The sequence below is a fragment of the Varanus komodoensis genome, unplaced genomic scaffold (genome assembly GCF_004798865.1).
Source record: "Varanus komodoensis strain SLA01 unplaced genomic scaffold, ASM479886v1 scaffold18_3, whole genome shotgun sequence".
NCBI lineage: Eukaryota > Metazoa > Chordata > Lepidosauria > Squamata > Varanidae > Varanus > Varanus komodoensis.
In genome coordinates, this window is record NW_025335549.1 from 6,843,882 (window position 1) to 6,865,473 (window position 21,592).

At 40.7% G+C, this 21,592-nt stretch overlaps 1 protein-coding gene across 1 annotated transcript in view; it reads left to right on the forward strand.

Moving 5' to 3' along the window:
- Window positions 1–21,592, forward strand: part of PCDH11X (protocadherin 11 X-linked) — a 620,940-nt gene that overhangs the window by 460,767 nt on the left and 138,581 nt on the right. The window lies entirely within an intron of this gene.

The window sequence follows — 21,592 nt, forward strand, 5'->3', positions numbered from 1 at the left end:
TTGAAACATCAGCCATGCCAATTTTAAATTAATGATATGCACTCTGACAAGCAAATGTTGTTGACATACCTTACTTCTTCAGGGCTGATCAGCGAATAGATGTCTCTTTGGGTGTGGGAAGCTTACAAGCAGTTTAGACTCGCCTATTTTTCTTAGATGACTAATTATCTGACAGCTCCAGTTGAAGCCTGATGCCTAGAATAATTAGTGTTCTGTGGTGTGAACTAATGTGGTTTCAACTGCAACAGCAGTGCTTTGACATAGGTAATGTTCTGTAACTTTGGCAGTTTTCAGAGAACAATTGTATCTGGAATCCTTTAAGATGATATCAATTTTCACAGTGCTACCCTTCAACAGAAAACTTACAATATGAGGATTCACGATAAATGAACCCTGGCAGATCAATATTTACCAATACAATAGAGCAAATATTTGCCATAAAAACAAGAAACAGAAACCTTGAGCTAATTTGTTGATGCATTTTGGCATCTGCATGCCTGAATAGAAAGTGACAGATGTTGTATATTATAGATGTAGACCAGTCTTCCACTCCAGATGTTCTAGATGATCGATGATCAGGGAGCATAACCAATATGCAGGAAGGCTGGGCATTTAGGCTGAAATAACTGGAAGGCACCAGTTGGAGGATCTAAAACATCTCCTCTGGGAAAACCTAGTGATACATGTGTCAGTGAGACTGTTTATACACCTGTATTCTGCAGTTTATAGGAGCCATCCATGTTTCTGCACCTTGTCCTCATTGTAGATCCTATAAAAATCAGAATAAAAGCTGAGACATGAATGGATAATAATAGATGTATCGCAATTGACAAAATAAAAGTTTATTCATGTATTTTTAAAAGAAATCAGGAAAGAACCCTTCTGTGTTTTGAATTATACTGCATAGATGTGGATTTTGTATCAATGTTGCGAATGGGTTGGATCCAGATTTATGCTTGGTCAATTGTGCTGAAGGAAGTGGAGTTCCTTGCCCCCTTTTCCTTGTGCCCCCAGCCCCCTGAAAATGCTGAACAGAGTTGGGACACTGTGTTGAATTGAGTGAACTGTGGTGTGCAGAGGAAAAGAGTTCTCCAATAGTCAAAAGGAGGGAACTTCTTCAAATGGAAACTTTCTTCCCATGAAGTTTCCTTCCTTTCATGGAAGGCAGTAATTGGATTTCACCCCAGACCTTTGAATTGTACTACCATTGAACCCTCCCCAGTGCCCAAGAAATTTGCTCTGTAAATACATATTTTGAATTGGGTGTCTGTTTGGGAATATTATAATCAGGCTTGTGACTATGCAGGATGGAGGAAGGTCAAATCAAGTGATGGGAAAGAGATTAAAGCAACTTTATAATGAACTCTGCTCAAGATTTTGTCTGTTCAGTCAGGAAATTTACCTGGGTTTGTGGTCTGAAGATTAGGAATGTCAGTGTGCCCTTGTTTCCAAGATTTAGGAGCTTCTCTGAATACAGCCTGGTGTGCTTGCTTGAGGACTGTGTGACTCCCAGAGCTTTTTAGATCTGGCATTCTGTGCTTTTGCTTAGCTTTCTTCAACCACTGCTTAGTGTGACGTGCCAGGGCTGTATCTCTGAAACAAAACGTTATCCCTTTCCAAACATGCCTATGTTGACATGATCCAGTGCTTATCAAATATGGAAAAATGATTCAGACTTAGAGTTTGAAGTCACTTCTGTTTCCATACATGTGTCCTGACCTTGCAACATTACTGTGCAGGGAGGCAGTTAATACTTGTAGGAAATAAAGGAACAAGTTTTCCATGTCATTATGCAATATAGTACAGTGGGCAAGGCCACTGGATTGGTCTTGATGCTTAGCACAGCTTTTGGTAACAGCTGAATAAAGAATGTTAATCATGTCCTTTGTATCTCATTCAATACTTTCTTTTCCTTGTAAATATTCTTTCCAAATCCTTCTTTCCAAATATTCTTTCCAAATTCTTTCCAAATGTGAATTACTTTAAAGAAAGAACAAATGTCCAGTGCATAGGGTGTGTAAACAGGATTGGGACAGTGATGTGCGAATTGTGAGGGGGGAGGTTCATGGTGTGATGGTGAGTGGACCACAGTGGGTGTAAAATCTTATCCACCCATATTATGGACCTAATCTAACTACTCCACCTCATCCTTGCACACATGCACATGCTTTTGAATATATACAACATCCTTTCAGACACTGCTAAGGCGATTCAGGTTTTAGCCAGTTTGAATCTCCCGGACAAAACTTGAGTGCTATCTGTGCTCAAAGTCCATATATTTCCAAGTTTGACGTCTGAGACAGAGACCAAAATATGTCTTCCACAGCCTGCTTGAATTTGAGGAATTCACATTAAAAATGTGTAGTGATAAAAATGTTTACAGATACCTTCAAATCATTGGGGAAGGATGGATACTTTATTTATTTATTTATTTTTATTTATTAAAACATTTTTATGCCGCCCCATTCGCCGGAGCCTCGGGGCGGCTCACATCAAAGCCTCGGGGCGGCTCACATACATTCTCACAATGCATACAGTTTGAACAAAATATATACAATGGTATGTACAGGTTGCCATGTGAAAGCCAAAACCAAAAACGAAGATCAGATGACATTGTGGACATAAACAGAACATGCTTTGAAGTAGAAAAAACTCAAGTTCGTTTTTCACACACACCCTTGAGCATGCTAGGGTTAAATATGTGGACAGTGCAATGTCTGGCTTTAACAGAACTCTGTCCCTGTCCCTGTCCCTCTCCCTCTGTGTGTGCGTTACAAAACTGAGATAGAAACCTTTTTGAGAAACCCAGGAGCTGCATAGTATTTAATGATAATAAAGCACTATATTCAGAACCAAGAGCCAGATATTGCCACTGGGAGATATAAAGGTGATAGATCTCTCAGCTATGTTTTGCCTCTGTGTATTCTCTCAGGGTGTGTCGCATGCGTGTGTATGCCTGAGTCGTTAGGTGTGCTGGTTTTCCCCATCTTCAAAGTAATACTCCAGTAATTAATTTTCAGAGAGCTGGAGTAATTACTGAGACAAGACTGTATGATTGATCTTCTACCTTTAATCTAATTAGCCTGTCCATAGGTGGAAGAATGTAGTCGCTGAACACTTTAAGGCTCAGAGAAAAATTCAACCTTTCTTTGATGGCCTGCTGAGACCACTTCCATACTTCATCTCCAAGGTAGTAATTAGCTGGTTGTTTGGGTAAAAAGGTAAAGGAAATGATGCAGATAAAAATAATAACACAACCACCACTAAGGAATGGTTGCACATTCCCATTTCAAATTTTGTTTATCTTTAACTATGTGTCATTATATCTTGATAACATGCCATAAGAAAGTAAGAAGAGCCCGGCTGGATCAAACCAAGGGTTCATCTAGTACAATGTTCTGTTCACCCAGTTGCTGACCAGCTGACCATGAGATTCCTCAGGCAGGACAGGTTGAAACAGCAGTTAGGATACAGTAGCATACTACCTCTAGTACTGGAGAGCATGTAGGTAGCAGGACTACCAGCTGCCATTGGCAACTTAGTCCTCCATGAAGTTCTCTAATCCCTTTAAAGCCATCCAGATTGGTAGAATTTACTGCATCCCATGGATGTGAGTTCCATAGTTCAACTATGTGCTGTTGGAAGTACTTCCTTTTTTCTGTCCTGAATCTCTCACCAGTCCGCTTCATCAGATGACCCAAGAGTCTAGAATTATGGGAGAGGGGAAAAAATGCTTACTATCCACTTTCTCCATATTGTGCATAATCCTCTACACCTGTATCATGTCTCTCCTTACTCACAATTTTTCTGAGTGAAACATCTTATATAATATTTCATCATAATAAAAAAGGTAAAGGGTAGGGTTTCCCCATGCCCCAGTTGTGTCCGATTCTAGGGGGTGGTGCTCATCTTGTTTCTTAGCTGAGGGAGCCAGTGTTTATCTGCAGACAGTCTCCATGGTTGTGTGGCCGGCATGACTAAATGCTGAGAGGCAGGGAACGCTGTTACCTTCCCACTTAAGTGGTACCTATTTATTTACTTGCATTTATTTATTTATGTATTAAAACATTTTTATGCCGCCCCATTCGCCGAAGCCTCGGGGCGGCTTACAACAATAAATAAAACCAATAAGTTAAAATATACATATACATAATCATAATAATTTAAAACACACAATATAAAATAAGCCACCCTGGCCAGATAAAATTCAGTGGTATTAACATTTAAAATGTTGCTTAAATAAAAAGGTCTTCGCCTGGCTTACATGCTTTGGAAATGCCAGGTTGGCAGGAGCTGGGACAAAGCATTGGGAGATCACCCCATTGTATGGATTTGAACTGCCGACCTTTCAATCAACAAGCCCAATGGCTCAGTGGTTTACACCACTTTGCCATCTGCGTCCCATATCATAATAACCAGTGGCTAAAGTCAAAGCTGCAAATGATTATGTACCCAACTTTCTATCACAGGGCAAGAATCAAGTAACATTGTTGTGATGTTCAGAAGTGTAGACTGCCACTGAGGTGTCTAGGTCACTATCTGAGATTGCTTTCCATTGCTGCCCAAAAGCATTTTACCTCCAGGCTTACAGACAAAAGTCTGCTTTTCCCCTCAGGACTTGACTCCCTTCCTAAGAACACAAGCAGATTCCTTATGACTCAGACCAAAGGCCTATCTACGCCATGATCTTGCTATGCTCAGTGACTGACCTGAGGCACACCCACGGAAAATGATGGCGATAACACCTTCTTACAGTGTTATCAAGGAACTGACATTCATATTTAATATGGACTCCTGTGTTGCTTCCTCATGAAACTTTCATGTAGCCACCATCACTACTGTTAGACCTATCATCCCTTCAGCAGCCCCAATCAAGCCATCGTCACATCTCAATTCCTGAACAGAACCAATGCATAAATCACCAATGGACACCATGTGTTGTTGTTTTTATTCTTGTTGCCACTGCTGTTCTTTGTTTTCAACTGTTCAGGATGTATTTTCCCTCCATCATTTCTATGAGATAACCCTGAATGTTGCATTATGTGATACCATTCCTGTTCTGGTTATGTACACAAAATTACACTCCTTGCAGTTGTCAACATGAGATTTATTCTGTTGGGCATTCCCAGTGCATGTAATGTTGGAAGATGGCACACAACTGCTGGCCACACATCCCATGTTATAATAGCCATTAGTCATCAAAGATCACATTTAAAGCTAGCCGTTACTTTCCCTGCTCCCTCCAAGCAGATCAAGAGAAAGACTTTCTAGTTAAAAGGATTTATTATGGAAATGCTGACTGGCTAGGCAGACTTTATAGTATAAATGAAGAATTTTGCAGAAATAAATAACAAAAGAAACAAGGAAAACAAGGAAAATAGAATTCTAGCCATTAGGGAAAGGTGGCTTAATGATAAAAAGCTGATTCCAACTGTTCCTTTCCAAAATTTAACAAGCAACCCACACTTTGAAAGTAGATTCTCCTGCTCAGTGGCCAATTGCTTGGACCCTCTGATGCTTCTCAACTGGCTCGCCCTCTGAAGGTGACACTGTGCCCTGCGAATAATTATGCTAAGCTTTCCTCTTTTATATTAGCAAGGTCACACCACTTTCCCAGAGCATTTGAAATTTTCTGACTCTTGGTGACCAGCTGGCTTATATCTGAGTCCAGTGACCTTGGTATTTCAGCTACAGGTTCTAACAGCTACCTGAGTCAGAACCTCTTTCTACAAGCTTTGTAGGCTCCTTTGTGGGAAGAGAGGTTCCAATCCTACAGTGAAGCAGTTCTGTACACATACTATTTATCTATGTGATGACGAGTACTGAAGCAATCTGGGTTCCTTATCACATAGGAACCCAAGCACCCCTTCCCATTATGGTAACAGTAAGAACATAGTAGCAGTGTTCTGTTCTGTTCTCACAGTGGCCAGCCAGCTTCCTATAGGAAACCCACAAGTAGGTCAGGGGTGCAGCAGCACCCTCCCACCCATGTTCCACAGCAACTGGTGTACATGGTGTACAACTGGTACAACTGGTGTACAACTGGTATATGGCATCTGATAGCATATAGCCATTAGGACTAGTAGCTGTCAATAGCCCTATAGGTCATGGATTTCTCTAATACTCTGTTATAGCCATCCAGTTTGATACTTGCTATACTGGTCACTAGCTCAGTCATTCTAGCATAGGTGTTCATGAAAGCTTTTCTAAAAAAAACATGCTTATCTTTAAGATGCCACAAGATTCTTTATTAGTTTCAACATCAACATTGTCGTCATCATCATCATTGTCATCATTTCAGTAGTTTAGAAATGCCCCTCAATATATTCCATGTTAAATAAGATGGGGGCATTCTTTAACATATAAATCCTGAAGGTGTTGATAGAGTTCCATTTATGTTGGCAGATGTGAAGATGAGTTTATCTTGGGGATCTTAAATCCAGTATGGATTACACAGAGATTTTGTAAGAGAGGGCAGTCTGTTCTGAGTGTAGCAACTTCATGTCAATTTTGTTTGAAAATGACAAGTGCACAGAACCTGGAGTCCTCGGCCAACAGAGAGCCAATGTCACAAAGTCTGGAATGTCACTGGACATGAATAACGGTCCTCAGTGGCAGGGAACACGTAGTCCTTCCCTTCAAAACGAGCCTTTCTTTGCTTCTCTCCCTTTTTTCTTTTTAGTAGGCTACCCACACCATAAAATAAAGTTCACATGACATTTATATTTTTATTATTTATGAGCCAATGAGGCAATTCTTTTTATGACCTTCTCCTTTTATTCTCCCTGCCTCCCTGCCTTTCAGCCTATTTTATCTTAAATTCTTCTTTCTTCCTTATCTTTTGAGAATAAGAAAATAGTGTCTCTTTAGGACTAGTTTCTTTTCTGCCCTCTCTACTTTTCTGAAGAATTGATAATCAGAATGGCACCTCACAAGATCCCCCCCCCCAGCAGTGCCTTCAACCCCCCTAACCCCTTCGTCCCAAAAGGGGGCAGAGGATGGGAATTGTGAGACATTTGGGAATGCATGTTATATTGATGAAAAGGGTTTATGGACATTTACAGATTTGGGAAAGAAATTATTTTAAATTTTAAAAAATGTGGGACAAAGTGGAATAGACATCCAAATACAGACAGAGGGCACTGAGTGCTTTGCATTTTTAAAGTCCAGCTTTAAATTCCCATGTATTCAGCCATGTCTATGATGCTGAAATTATTCTAATATGGATGTATGTACATATGTATTTTCTTACTGGCTGGCAGAACATGGCTCTATTCCTCCTGGAAATTGTTATGCCGATTCAATTTGGCCTGTAGAGCTGCGTGAGAACTTCACTTAATTATAGTTTTGACTTTAAAGGTGGCAAACTTAGTCAACTGATGATGTTATCTATCATTTTTGTGATAATCAATTCTTAATAAATTTTGTACCAGACTGAACAATTCCTTTAACCAGTTCTATGATGTAATATAGATGTAAATAGGAAAATGTCTGGAGACTATATGTATGCTACTCTGAGGTCCTGAGAGGAAGAGATGGGTGTAAGATTTATATCATGAAATGCTTTCAAAATCCATAATGACTTGGAAATTGCACATTTATGAGCAATACAAATTAATCACCCATAGGTCTACCTCTTGAAATGCTACTGGCTAGCATGCCTTCCTTAGAGAACTTGGAGGCAACAGTAAAAAGCAAGCCTACTTACATTTAGAAGTGAGGTCAGAATTGAAGACCCTGAAGATGGAATGAAATGAGGAAGCCTCTCCCTTTGGCTGCTTGTATTATGTATTCATCTGCAAACCATATTCTGCTGGAGTTGAATTTCAAGGCTCCCTAACTCTGACCTATACTCCACTCTAAACAAACAGAGATATTAATCAGCTGACAGCAGGGACTGCAAAGAAAGATGGGAATTTCAGTACAAAGGGGGAAAATAATCTACCCTTGTATTAACTGTCAGTCCAGTGTTCTGATCCACTAGAGAACTGGCCCTGGTTGAAATGGGGCTTAGAGGTTATTGCAGTGTTGCTGCTTGTTGCATTAAGCCAACCTTGGTGGTTGCAAAATATGGCTGTAAACTAATAGACCTAGTACCATGCAGGAATAATCATGGTATTCTACATAGACTTTCTTCTTCAGAAAGCCTCTCCCTCCCCCCCCCCCACACACACTGTGTCTCCCTCATTCTTGGGGTATGTGTGTGTGCTTGCAGAAAGACAGCAAAAGCAATAGAGTTTATATCCCACCATTTTTTCCTAATTCTCTTTTCCATTTTATCCTCCCAACAGTCTTTTGAAGTAGGTTAGGCTGATAAGTCATTATTGCCCGGAAGTTACTCCATGAGTTTCATGGCCAAATGAGGATTAGAACTTGGGTCTTCTGAGTTCCAGTCCATAACTTTAACCACCTCACCACTCTGGGTTTTAGACCATTCAGGCATTCCTGAATAACAAATGAAAACCAGAGGAAATGAAAAAGAACTTCTGTCCTTGATACAAAGGTTTGCTCCCCTCCCCTCCCCTCCCCTCTTTAAGATATGGGCTTAGAAGAAAGATGGTTCTTACCAAATTCAGACACTAAGCATGGTACTTTGGTGTCAGAGGGTAGGGCGTTGTCAGAGTGCCTCATACCTGGGGCTTGCTGTTCACCTCCCCTCCCTGCCTACTGGAACATCCCAAAAAGCCCGTTATGACCACGGAGATGCAGGCAGTGTAATTATTTTCTAGCCACATGTGAGATAGGCCCAAGGGAGACCAAGCATGGGCACTCAGCTAAGTGAAGCAATGACGAAATTTTTAGCTAGATATCCAAGCCACCCTGTGCCTGTTGGGTGCTGTCTAGTGGCAGTAGGATTTAGGATTTCTCTGCTAGTGGACAGACAATATATGTGTAAGTGAAGGAAGGAGAACGTTTGAAGTCAATACACATGACTGAAAAAAGTTTCTGTTTAAAATTCTGTTCACAGCTCTTCCAGCAAAATGCCCAGGAAGATGATCATGACAGTGATAAAAGATAATGTAACAATTAATAATAGCATTAACAATAAAACAGAGGTGAATCATGGTTGTTTTATAAGTGACATGGGCTGCTATCCCAATGTAATCACATGTGCCCAATCCCTTGCACACTCCATTTTATTTAGCTTCGCTTCTTGGACGACAGTGTAACTCTGTGTTACATCACAAAGTACTTTTCAGACTACCATAAGTTTCAAGAGCAATTTGTCATGCTTTAAGTTGACTGGCTGATACTGGAGAAACCCAGAGCACTGTTGTCCATGAGGAATTTCTTTCAGTGCAGATAGTGGATGGACAACGGATCTGGAAATAACTAGGTAAATTATGCCATTAAAAATACTGGTTAAAATTACAGCTATTGAGAGGGAAGCTGGAAAAAAGTATCCCTTGTCAGTGGCTTTGAGACATAAATTGCCAGTTCACAATCAGAAATGTCCCTCTTCTGTTCTTCTCACATGTCAGCTTTAAGTGCTAGAAATTGCCACATGAGACACTGTCCTTTTAGGAGCCATAACAATTCAGAACTGGAAAAAAAAATCTCCCTTTCCTTTAGTGGACAGTATGGACTGCATCTAAGGCTCTTTCCTTTCCCCTTTATATGTACATAGTTCAGTCCATTGGCTCTTCAACTACTACCACCCAGACAGAGAATCCCAAGGAAAGGTCTTCTTCATCACTTACTGCTTGAGATTCTCTAGCAAAGGTATTTTCCATCACATCTTAAGATCTTCTTTATTAAAGATGACAGCAATTAAACCCAGAACCTTCCAAATGTGAAATGTGTGAAATTTGGTCGCCCAGCATGGACGACTGGGATTCAGATGCATGCATACTTCTTTAAAAGTAGGTGATGCCAGATCTCTTCCTCCTCCTCCTCCTCTTCCCCTCCCCCCTCCCCTCTTTCATTAATGCTTCCTGACTTTAAATTATGGCTGGAATTTGCTTCTAATGGCTGTATGGGTAGAAACAAAAGCTCTTCTATTTACTTGCAGGGAGCAATGGCAAATGAAATGTACTGTTGAATAGTTAAACATCAGCATGTTCCCTGTTAGGATTGGAAAAGATTGAGGTAAACAACAGCATGCTTACAACAATTGCTTGAGATGAATCACAGGAAGGAATGGCTAAAGGAAATTGAATTTTTATTTTTATTATTTTTTAAAAGAAAGATTGGTGGATACTTCTAGTGTTATGCCTGCCACTTAGCAGCAAATATAGTGAGAGCTGTGGATGGGGGGTGGGGGTCTGTGAATAAACAGGGAGGTGTAATAGATAATTAAGGGTGAAAGGCATGTGCTGGGAATAAATAGAAAGGACAAAAATAGCTTAGAGGAGAAACTTTGGAAAAAAGAAACAGAGGTTAGATGTGCAAAGGTGTATGTTACCTAAGTTGATGTGAAGATAAACTGCATCAGGAATTCTGCTTTGGAAAAACCACGGGCAAGAGGCAGCCATGGCAAGCATGCTTTCTTGAAAGCGCTCTCAGCTGTAGCTGAAACAATGGAATTATTTGCCCTCAGAAGCGCAGCAGAAGATGGCATAATGCCTCAATGTATAGGGCAAAGAGAACTCACCAAATATTAATTGGATTTTGCTCAATTTCTATCATTAACCAGTCTGTAAACATGCAAAGATGTTGAAAAGGCACGATCATACTTAATGTTGAACTGGCACATGTGTGTGGCAGGGGGAGGGAGGATCACAATACAAAGGTGTGGCGGGCGAAGGGCCAGGCAGTGCCATCTGCCAGAAGGATGCCACCTCCCAGGGAATGTGCAGGTGCTGTATTATATGATCCATGGAGCCAAACAGGAGTGTGTCTTGAAGGACTTTGCCCAGACTTCAATACTTACCAGAGAATACTTCTTGCTAATGATATTTATAAAAAACAAATGAAAAATAAGATTTTTTTTCAAGAAGAATCCTCTGTCCACTAGCGCTGGGATGATTCAGAGTCCCAGTTGTTACATGCATCATTAATGTTTGACTTTGGTGATTTCATTTCATATTTCTGCTTCTGTTTTTGACTTTCGCTAGCTTCCCTCAACCCCTTCTCTGCTGCGTTTGCTTTCTTACAGTGTGGCAGCTTCACTGTTGTCCTTTTGGCCTCTAGGGGATAATCTGGCTTGATCTGATCCAGGACCTACTTGTTCATCTTTCTGCAGTCAAAACATCCAATACCATGTTTTGAATGCATGGATCTTCTTCCTTTTAGCTTCCTTTGCTGTCCTGTTTTCACATCTATACATAATGCTGCATAATAGTGTGGATGATCTTGGCCTTGTTTCCAGTAAAATATCCAATCTTTTCTAGGCCCTTTATTGATTATATAAGTCTCAGTCTTTTAATATCTCCAGTGGAATTAATGACTGGGTCAAGGTATGCAAAATGAAGTCAGATTCAAAAATTGCTGTTTTTCTAGTTGCACATGATTACAAAACCATGGATAGGTTTCAGTTTCTGCAGGTTGGAATGATGGCTATATTAGCATCTTGTCAAATTATTTTCAGTCCCAATCTTTTTTTTTTCTGTTGCAACAATAACATTTCTTTATCCATCAATTAAAATAAAACAACCCATCTATCATCCAGTATTTGTTTCATTGTCCATTAGTGAATTCTTATTTCGCTGCAATTTCTCATACAAATGGAGTGCAGTATGATTGTCTTCACCTGTCAATTTCAGTAGGGGATTCAGCTGTTCCCAGCAAGGAGGAGACCCTGTTCTACCTGCTTGTCATATATGTGCCAAAGATGTGGAGCTTGCCAGGAGACAAGAGGAAACAAGCTACTATGGAGACTGGAGCTGTGTCACACATTTGTCAGAGCCTCAGTTTCATCTCAGGCACTGATTGGAGAACAGTCTGACTATGCTTCAGATTTATCAAAAGTTGTCTTTTTTGATGTGGGTACTGAACCTGAACCAAGACCCAGAAATTCAAGGATTTGTACTTCCTATTTGCTATCATGAAATGAACCTCAATTACTATACCCACCCCCATCATAGCTGCTTGATATCTGCAGGCATCATAGAAGATCATGAGCAATGCCTTCCTCAGCTCAGGGCGGGAAATGATGCAAGGAATGTTGTGCCACATGCCTTTCCCCTTTAAAAAACAAAACAAAACAATTAAAAAAAACTATTTCTTGGCAGAACTGGATGAAGTATGCTGGAGTCAGTGCAGCGGAGGGCCACAAGGTTGGTGGCCAGTTTGCAGGGGATGCCGTATGAGGCGAGACTGAGGGTACTGGGTCTCTTCAGCCTGGAGAAGATTGGAACTGAATCTTCAGAGGGGATATGTTGCCGACATACAGGCATGTGAGGAGATGTCACACGGAGGTGGGCAGAGACCTGTTCTCCCCTGCAGAGGAAGGCAGAACGCGCTCCAACGGAGCAAAACTCAGGGAGCCAAGGTTCCATTTGGATGCCAGGAAGCACTTCCTGACAGTCAGGACCCCGAGGGTGTGGAATGGGCTTCCACGGGGGGCCGTTGAGGCCCCATCGGTGCAGGTGTTCAAGGATAGGCTGGACGTCCACATGGTGGGCATGTCGTGAGTGGAGCTGGCTGGTGCCGGAGGTCGGACTAGACGGCCCAGGAGGCCCCTTCTGACTCGCTCTGTTTCTATGCTCTTTTAGTTGACTTTTAAGGGCTCTGAGCCTAATATGTTCCAGATGAATATATTTATTGAAGGCTTTGTCATTTTAAGAGTCCCCTTCCAAATAAGTCACACATATCCCCTATGTTCCTATGTTCTGAAAATTACAGGCAGTTCCAAGGTGTCCCTGAGTGCTTTTTATTCCACATTATTTTACCCATCATTAAGTAGACATTATCCAAAATTGCCTCCATGGTGTTGAAATCAGCAAATAAGAGGCTCTTGAATTAAAATGTAATACAGAAAAAGTGGCATAGAAAGGTGGGACAGTGGTTTGTAATATTGGATGGTTAGGCTTATGGAGTAACTCTGGACTAGAAACATCTCTAGCTTAATCTAAGAAATGTTAGAGGATATTGAATGGCTGGAGTTGAAGTTGTGAAGAGGACTGGATGAACATTTCAGCCAAACTCAAGGGAAAGCCAGCACTACAATTCATGTGGTTTAGGGTGTGGTAGAGCAAGGTAGTGGTAGAAAGTGGCTTAAGGTGTGGTAGAAAACTGATTAGGATACAAGTTTGGAAGGGGATTTGGATTCAGGGAAGTACAAGAAGATTTTTTTCCAGCTTCCTTGAATGAGGTTCTGTAGGAAGATATACTAGAAGCAATAAATAGGTCATAAGCAGAATTATCCCTTCCTCTTTTCCTTTTCAACTTATTTAGATAAGACTTCAGAAGCACAGTACTTTTATTAAAGTTTATTGGTTATAAAACAGTATCAATGAAGTTATGTTCTGTTTGAGGTGTTGGAGAAGCATCTGCCCACATGAACAATTGAAGCAAAACTGAAATGTTCCCTCCCCATGCTTTTCAGAAAGGTCTTTCCTCCACCCTCAGTGTGGCTCTTGCTGCTTGAGGGCTGGAATATTGGATGCATGTTAAGTGGTCTGTTCACTTCCCCTGCCATCTCCTTAAAAGGTCATGGAACTCCCCCTCTGTCTCCTTCCCACCCAGCTCAGAAAAGTTTCCTTCCTTTTCCAAGGTGGACTGGTTCTCTACCTGAGAATTTTCACTTGGTAACCTTGAAACTTCAAAGTCATCTGGCCCCACCACCCCACCCTTCCGCCTTCTCTTCTGAAATGGACAAATCTGAGTGAACTGCAATGTGTGAGTTGCTTTTTGCAAAATGAAGCAGCACCGTGCAGCAAGCTCTCTGAAATCATCTGCTCTGTGAAGTTGACCCCTGAATTGAATTGTCTACAATATGCAGTTCCAACCAGTAGAATGCAAGTATTCAGTTCACTGGGGACTTGCCCAGACCTATGCTGCTATAGACAAATGCCCTTGTCATCGAAACAGAAGCTGAGTAATGTGCTGTTAATTATTATATCAACTGGAGATGGACAGTAGTTGCAGCAGCTAGAAGATGAAAAGGAAGATTTATGGAAAGGTTTCCACAGAATGTGGTTTCCCAAGGCTACAGAAAGAAGCTGTTTATATTTCTTATAAAAGTAGGACTTAATGTGGAACATGGTTCTTTTGCTACATGGCACCTGGGACAAAGGATGGGCAGTCAGACTTTGATTGCTCCACTTAGGAAAATAGCATGTTACTGTAGATTCTGTAGGCCCAGTTCTTTGGATTTGTCTCTCTGTGTGTGCCCATGGACTGGTATTAGATTATATTCTTTGGAACTTTTCACAAATGGCATTCTTTTAGTACTCTGTTGCATAAACACTGAATTAATTGCTCCCAGTGAGATCCCAAGCCTATGGAAGAACATCCATTACGTTGCCTTACCTTAACTATTCTTGCAAAGAGATGCACTCATTAACCCTAGAATTCAGGAGTCAGAATGAATCAAGAAGAAATTTTATTATACCAGTCAGCAAAATCATTGACAACCACAAGCAACAAGTTCATAAGGGTTTCAAAATGCTGAGATACTTATGAGCTGAGACTGGATCATGGTTAATTTCCAAAATATGAAACTAACAAACTTCCTTCTTGTCCAAATGCTTTGTCATTCAGAAATTTCCACCAGAAAAGCACAAATATTTAATAATGTATCTGAGCACATTTGATTATACACAGTATCAGGTCATCATTATTCATTTATGCATCTTCAGCCAGGCAAGCTGATGGGGTTTTGACAAGGGACTCCATAATAACAGTCATATGGAACTTTATGTATACATTAGGAATTAATCAGATTCTACATATTAAAGCAAAATAGCCAAACCTTGCCCTTTCCAGGTGTCAGGAAACTGATGCAAAGGGTATGCAAGTGCCAAGTCTTAAAAAACAAACAACAACCCCCCCCCAACACACACACACCAAATATATATTGAACAACTTGTCTTTTAGCTAAATCAATATTAGAACACAATCATCCATTATTGTGTGATTTTTATCATATTATTTTTAATTCTTCAGTTGCCACATATTTTTCATTCCTCATGCTGATACTTGTTTAGCCTCTGTTGCTTTTAATTGATTATTTAATTGTGTTGCTTTTAAAATGTTATGTATGTAGATTTTTAAAAATTGTTTCAAGTGTAGATTAAAGTGAGTTTCTGTAGAAAAATAAATGAACTTGAAAGAGAGAGAGAGAGAGAGAGAGAAGATGCATGATGCTTTACAAAGCATGAGAAAAAAGGGCTCTTCCTTCTAGGGGTTTATATTCTCAATACAAACGAAAGGGAGTCAGCAGGGAATGAGTGGAAAATGTTGGCAAGGCTAAACAGGAGAAGAATATACAATGATTCCAGTTACATATTTAGGCATATTCATACAAAGGAGTTGTTCCAAATACTTAATGACAAATTATATTTTCCTACCAGTTTCTGCAACTGCAAGTAAGTAGTCTGAGTCAGGTACAAAAACTGATGGCATAGTAAACTGTAGAGTATTCTACGTTGTCTCATTTATCAGTCAGAACCCTGTTTCTGAACGCAGGGCACTTTGGAGTGTAGCTAGATGTAAAGGGAAGAAGGAACCACCTAAGCAGAAGATTGTCCGATGCAGCCACTCTATGGATCATACTAGTGGTAAATTGCCATGCAGGTGGCTCATCTTTATTCTCCCTGTATAGCATGTTACCCAACAGTGGTAAACAGGCTTGGCATAAATACCACCTTGGCACTCCCTGAAACACAGAACGGTTTCTGCTATAGATCAGGCAAAGGTCTCTCTGGTTCAGAGAACTGTTTAGGAGGACTATTCTAATACTTTGGAATCCTTTGTCCTCACCCTTCCACATAATTACTTGTATTTCCACTTGATTTTCATCACCATCTTTTCAGAGTTTGCTAGTAGATAGGAAAATGAATGCAAACAAAGGTAAGATCTTTTCAGTTGATCTAAAGCATTTTCTTAAAAATGAAAATTGAGCTAGTACAACTCTCACACAATGATAACACCATCTTTATTACACATTGACTGAGACTGAATCAGCACTGGCAGAAGCTGAGCTTCATTCAGTCCTGTAGTTATGCAGAGGTTAACCTCAAGGTTAAAAATAAAAAATGAATAAAAAACCTTTAAAAGAATTTCCATTGATCAAAAAAAACACATTAATTTATGAAAAAAGATGTTGCAAAGAAAATAGAAAACTGAGTTATGGCAGTGTAACTGGAAAGAAATCATTGCAAACTTCATTACCTGTGATGTGACTTCTTGGATTACAGCAGGGTGATTCAGGCCTTAATGTTATTGACTATTTTTCTTTGTGTAATTAATTCTGTTCATCTTTGGCAAGTCTTTAAGTGCAGATTTTTGCAGAGTCATAACATGAATTATTCAGTAGCTTAGTTTAATTTAACCAAAGAAAGTATGATTCTAGTCACATTACAGTGGAATAACATTTTAAAGAAAAGCAAACGCCTTTAAAAAATGTTCCAAGTCCTGAATGGGAAACCTCTCTGTCTTCTATTTTTCTCATGGGGTGGGAGGAAAAGCAGAGCAGAGCAGAGCAGGAAACATGTATTTGGACAAAATACAGGAATGTAATCACAAATAAATTTGGGGTGTGAAATCTTTTTTTTTTTTCTGAAAAAGTGCACCCTCTTGTGTTCACATTGAAATGAAAGTTTTGTACCCTTATGGGCACAGTTTATATTTCCCTAAACACTGTTTTGAAGTAGTTTCTTTTGGTAAATCTTTCTGTCTAACTGTAATAGTCTTGCAATCATGTTACAGTGGAGAACATTGTAATTCTGTCCTTATCTCAGAATTTACCCACCCCCCACTAAATAAAAAATAAACCAACAAGCAAAAACTGCAACTACCTAGAAAAAATACCTGTATGTCTGAGATTTTAAAAAATACATATTTTTATTGATTGGTTTATCACAAGGCAATAAATGTGGGAATTTATTTCCTAGAATTATATTTATACACATAATCTAACTGGCATGGGCACCATGTTTTGCAAACAGAATTGTATGTCTGATGGATCTTCTAGCTAGAAAAGATGGAGGCAATTCAGAACTGCTCTCTCTCTGTGTGTGTGTGTGTGTGTGTGTTTGTGTCTTCCCCCCACCCCCTTTCCTTCTTTTTAATTCTCTTTTCCTCAGACACTGGTCCCATCTATTGGGCCTCTGACTGCTGATTAGAAGTGCTCTTAACAAAACAGAAATCAGCATGAAGTACTACAGTTGCTTTTCAAAATGAAGGGGGGAAAAAGTTCTTGGTTCAGCGTTCGGGTTCCCAATAGGCTTTTAATCAAGGTTATGGGAAAGTCCATAAACTTTCTGCTGAATATTTAACAAGCTGGAGGTCACTACAAGCACAGCACTACCAAGGACAAGTGAAATGAGATTGCAATCAGAAGAGTAGTGAAGACCTAGTGTTAAGTAGGTCTTTGTCTCCAAGATAATATCTGGCAACACAACTATCAAGCAGACACGTTTCTCCCATCCCTCTCCCCAGGTTTCTTTTGAGAGACTTAATTTTCCAAGCATAAGCTGCCAATAAAGCAAAAATTGATGAATAGCACTGGGTAGTTCGATTGATTTTAGTCACTGGCTTTTCTTCAAAATCGTGATTGAAATCCTGGCTTAACAATGCTGAGACAGCGTGGACTCTAACAACAGAGTGATATGCAAGGCTTTGTGTGCTGTATTTTTCCACCACACAAGCATGCCTTTCCTTCCGCTGTGAGAGGGCAGCTTGCACTTACTGGAGTTCAGGGGGAAACCAAAGTATCAAAGTCAAATTGAATAAGAAACCTCTAGAGTCTGAATAGTTTTGATACCAGATGTAGGTTTTGGATGGTACACTGAAACTGGCTTTCACTTCTTCAAAGAACTGAACATGCTTCCAGTTGTGTTATACCTATCCTAATCCTGCTTCTTGGATTGTCAGCATCTTTCATTCCATCAGCTGCTCACGGACATAATTGCATGTGTGTGTTTGAAGGGCTGTATGTGAATTTCACTCCACCTACATGACTGTGCGTTGACACCAAAACATGTTGCTGCTTATGTGAATTTGGGCAAATCTTCACCAAAAGTTACAAAGGAGGGGGTGTGGCCCACAAGTCAACTTGGAAATCTGCATGTTAGAGCCATAGAAACACAGACTCATTTGAATTTGTTGCACATTTCTCCAGTGCTCCTAGATTCAGTTTCCACAATTATCTGCTCATTTTAATACAATGGCTTGGTTTGTACCCCACAAAAGGCACAGTGCATTTTTTGGTCATTGTGTCATTGGAACCCCCTTGCAGTATTTAACTCTGGTACTTTTCATATCCAAAATCCATGGAGAAATTTGTTTCCATGTTCCATCATGGATTCTTGTGATGTCTGGAACTGGGAATTCCATTTTTCCATTAGTGGTGAGGAAACAGCACAGCCCCATGGAAAGAACGGCAATGGAAGGGGCTTCTCTAAGCATCCAAGCTCTGTTACCACTGCTTTCTGGCAATGCATGTGCCATCACTCTCTTATTGGCTGAGCGATGTGCTCATCAGCCTGTTTGCCTGCTGAAAGAAGGAGAAAATGGATGACTGTATAGAGTAGAAAGGGGAATCATGGCAAAAGTTGTTATATGATAATAATGATAATTATAGTACCACCCTTTGGAGTTGGGAGTGTGGAGGAAGCAGATGACGGTACACTCAGGCTTGGGGTGGCGGAAGGGATGAACACATCAGCAAACCAGTCAGAATGAGGCTGAGTTTGATAGGAAACAATACAGTGAAGAAGGAGAGTTTGCTAATGGGGACTACTGGAATGTGTGGAAAGAACAAAAGGACAAAGGAAGTGGCATGGAAACTGCACATACATGGAAATGTTGTGACCATCCGAGAGAGAGAGAGAGAGTGAGAGAGAGAGAGAGGAGGAGGAGGAGGAGGAGTAGTCAGGGTTTTGTGTCATGACATGGGCAGTGTATCAGCGAAGCATTTGCTGTATGATTGGCAAGCTGTCAGAAGTCTTTGCAGTGGCCAGGCTGGGCAACAGGTGTGATCTTCACACCTTGCATGGTCAACAGAGCAATACCTTTTGCTCTTGCTCTATCTCCTCTAGCTACTGATCTCAAAAACCATGACCTGGGGAGACAGTCGGCATAAGATTCAATTACAGCAGCTTTCTTCAACCTGGAGCATTCTAAATGTTTTAGAAAACCTCCTGTTGCCCTCCTACCCATTGAGTCGAACTGTTGCAGCATAAAGCACCTAGAAGGGATCAAGTAGAAGAAAGCTAACCTTGAGCAATCCTCATGCTGTGGTGGTTTGGTTTGCTTTTGCCTGTATGACTATTGTCCTACCACAATGGATCTTGGCATTGAAAAATGCATGATTGGCTTAGTCTCTTGGGTCAGGAATGCCTTTCCTCCCAGGCTCTGGACCGAACAAGCGCAAGTGATGCTATTGGTCGATGCTGATGCTAGTCTTTCTTGGCCTGTGCCTGACACATTTCAATTATTTTGCTGCCTGAAAGAATGGAATCATTCTCACACGTATCTCTCTTCTCCTGGATTCCGTTACAGCAACCTCCACATGGTTCCTACCAGGAATGTCCTACCAGGAATGTCCTTCCCAGCATTCTTACCTGCTGCAAAGCAATTACTGCTTTATTCTTTGCTGTAGTTTTGCTTCCCCAGCACAAGCAATCTGCTGTAGGAAACCTCTCTCCAGCAAGCAGGCAGAGCTGGAGTGTGTGAGAGAGCAGTGTCCCTAAGCTGTATGCACCCCCATCCAAATGCACTAACTAGCCGAAGGCAATGTTAGATGGAGGGCATACAAGCAGTATCTGCATAGTCTGTGATTCCTCTCTGCAGAATTGGAAAACACCATGGTGAAAAGCATGGAAGGAGTCAGGTAGCCACTGGATCTGTCATGTTTAGGAGCAGAGCTCTCAGGTAACATGTTAGAAGACGGGGAGTCCAGTGGGAGTGAAGTGGTTCCTTCAGGAATGAAGGGAAAAAAAACATGTTCAAACTGTACTCATGCTTTTATTTTTGCAACACCATCTTGCCTGAGAAATCTGCTTACAGTTTCATCTGATTTAAGAATGTATACATCTATTGCTCTCAAATACAGGGCAATTGCTATTCTGTGGATTCAGTGGATTCCCATGTTACATTGTGCATAATAGGAGTACTTTTCATACATTCTTAGTAATTTAGAGCAGACATACATTCGTTTCATAGTCATAAGGACCCTGCAGGACCAAAGCCACATCTACTTCCACACTTTGTCTTCCACAATGGCTGATAAGATGCTTCTGCGAAGCAGGACATGAAGGCACAAGCCTTCCTCCATTACTATTCTCTGTAACTGGAATGCAGATGTTCACTGATTCTTAAGATGCTTTCAGCTGCCATTGTTTCAAAGCAGAGCGATGCAGAGATGTCTGGTGTGAGTAAGAACTTGTGGTTCAAGCCAGTGTTTAATACTGATACACACTGATAAGAACGGACTCATCTAGCAAGGTCTTTCTCCAAGGAATGGTGCATTCTCAAAGCATTTTAATATTCATGGACAAAATGGATTACAGAGCAATCTTAAGCCCTTCAGTCAATGAGCCCAGATGGTTTTTGCTGGAACAGAAGGTCCTTTCTGCTGTCCGGGAGGCTGCATCTACTCTGGAGGCCCGAGTTATGCTAACAGAAAACCCCACTGCCTGCAGTAGTACATGCTGCAGATACAACCTGAAAAAGGACACTCCTGGAGCAGAGCAGGATTAGGATGGGAGAAGCCTGAAACCCACTTGGACCTAAGCCTCTTCAGTTCTGGATTGTCATCTTTGTAGCTAGCCTAGAAGTTTCACCCTCCTTCCCCTGTTAAAACCAAGTGAGGGAAAGAAATAATAAGTACTGTGCAAGATTTTTTTTTAACAAAAAGTTATTTACCCTTCATAACTGCACCCACACACACACTCACTTTGCCCTGACACAAGGAAGCCAGCAGGCTTTTCAAAAGGATGGTGCATCCAACATTGTACTCCCACAACAGTAACTACTTTATTACTACTTTTGAAATCCTTACCCATAAAACGCCCCTTCAATTCTTCAAGTATGCTATTTTTCCCTTTTTGCTATTTAAATGTGAAATGAAGAACCTTTTAAGAAACTGTATTGGGATCAGTTAGGCTAGTCTGTAGTTAGAAACAAAGGATAATATGAACCAATTAAATGGTCATGAAGTTCCATTCTAGCCAGCCTGCCTGCTGAGCAGATTTTAAGGTCACTGATTTAAAAGCTCCTTGGATGATAGACAAGCCATCCCAGTCAATTTAAAATGAAAAGCAGGAGTGTGTTATTCATAATCACTTAAAGCTTCCACTGGAGGCGATTACAGGCTATTTAACCAGCCATATAGAAGCAAAATATAAGCAGAGCCTTACGGCGTGGGTATAGATCTTGTGATTATTTTCAGTAACTAATAGCCAGACCATAGAGACGTGGTGGAATTGGATGATGCAGAATGCATTTTCCCCCCTGGATTCCAGTTCAGACCACAGGGCGC